This window comes from Schistocerca gregaria, unplaced genomic scaffold, assembly GCF_023897955.1.
Source record: "Schistocerca gregaria isolate iqSchGreg1 unplaced genomic scaffold, iqSchGreg1.2 ptg000178l, whole genome shotgun sequence".
Classification (NCBI taxonomy): domain Eukaryota; kingdom Metazoa; phylum Arthropoda; class Insecta; order Orthoptera; family Acrididae; genus Schistocerca; species Schistocerca gregaria.
In genome coordinates this window covers 13,379,610-13,381,481 of record NW_026061728.1, presented here as the reverse complement: position 1 = coordinate 13,381,481, position 1,872 = coordinate 13,379,610, and positions in this window count along the sequence as shown.

Genomic DNA, 1,872 nt, shown 5'->3' with positions numbered 1-1,872 from the left:
GTGCGCATGGTGACTGTTGTATCCAATCCCGATGCATTTTCTGTGTTTCATCAACACTCTGATAGTCCACAGATTACAGAATGATTCCACATGTGAAACGGAAACTACTACTGGTCTTCCAGGAAACCATCAGAGCGTAGACTGTTTGAGACATTACTTTTATGGAGGAATGTACGCACGGTGACTGTTGTATTCAATCCCGATGCAATTTCTGTGTTTCACCAACACTCTGATAGTCCACAGATTACAGAATGCCTCCAGATGTTAATCGGAAACTACTACTGGTCTTCCAGGGAACGATCAAAGCGTAGACTGCTTGAGACATTACTCCCATGGAGGAAACTGCGCATGGAGAATGTTGTATTCAATCCCGATGCAAATTATGTGTTTCATCAACACTCTGATAGTCCACAGTTTACAAAATGCCTCCAGATGTTAATCGGAAACTACTACTGGTCCTCCAGGGAACGATCAAAGCGTAGACTGTTTGGGACATTACTCCTATGGAGGAAAGTGCGCATGGTGACTGTTGTATCCAATCCCGATGCATTTTCTGTGTTTCATCAACACTCTGATAGTCCACAGATTACAGAATGCCACGAGATGTGCATCGGAAACTACTACTGGTCTTCCCGGGAACGATCAAAAGGTAGACTGTTTGAGACATTACTCCCATGGAGGAAAGTGCGCATGGTGACTGTCGTATTCAATCCCGATGCAATTTCTGTGTTTCATCAACACTTTGATAGTCCACAGATTACAGAAAGCCTCCAGAAGTTCATCGGAAACTACTACTGGTCTTCCAGGGAACGTTCAAAGCGTAGACTGTTAGAGACTTTACTCCCATGGAGGAAAGTGAGCATGGTGAGTGTTTTATTCAATCCGGATGCAATTACTGTGTTTCATCAACACTCTGATAGTCTACAGATTACAGAATGCCTCCAGATGTTAATCGGAAACTACTACTGGTCTTCCAGGGAACGATCAAAGCGTAGACTGGTTGAGACATTACTCCCATGGAGGAAACTGCGCATGGAGAATGTTGTATTCAATCCCAATGCAATATCTGTGTTTCATCAACACTCTGATAGTCCACAGTTTACAAAATGCCTCCAGATGTTAATCGGTAACTACTACTGGTCCTCCAGGGAACGATCAAAGCGTAGACTGTTTGGGACATACTCCCATAAAAGAAAGTGCGCATGGTGACTGTTGTATTCAATCCCGATGCAATTTCTGTGTTTTATCAACACTCTGATAGTCCACAGATTACAGAATGCCTCCAGATGTTAATCGGAAACTACTACTGGTCTTCCAGTTAACGATCAAAGCGTAGGCTGTTTGTTACATTACTCCCATGGAGGAAAGGGCGCATGGTGACAGTTGTATTCAATCCCGATGCATTTACAGTGTTTCATCAACACTCTGATAGACCACAGATTACAGAATGCCTCCACATGTGAATCGGAAACTACTACTGGTCTTCCAGGAAACCATGAAAGGGTAGCCAGACATTACTTTTATGGAGGAATGTACGCATGGTGACTGTTGTATTGAATCCCGATGCTATTTCTGTGTTTCATCAACACTCTGATAGTCCACAGATTACAGAATGCCTCCAGATGTTAATCGGAAACTACTACTGGTCTTCCAGGGAACGATCAAAGCGAAGACTGTTTGAGACCATACTCCCATGGAGGAAACTGCGCATGGAGAACGTTGTATTCAATCCCGATGCAATTTCTGTGTTTCATCAACACTCTGATAGTCCACAGATTACAAAATGCCTCCAGATGTTAATCGGAAACTACTACTGGTCCTCCAGGGAACGATCAAAGCGTAGACTGTTTGGGACATTACTCCCATGAAGGA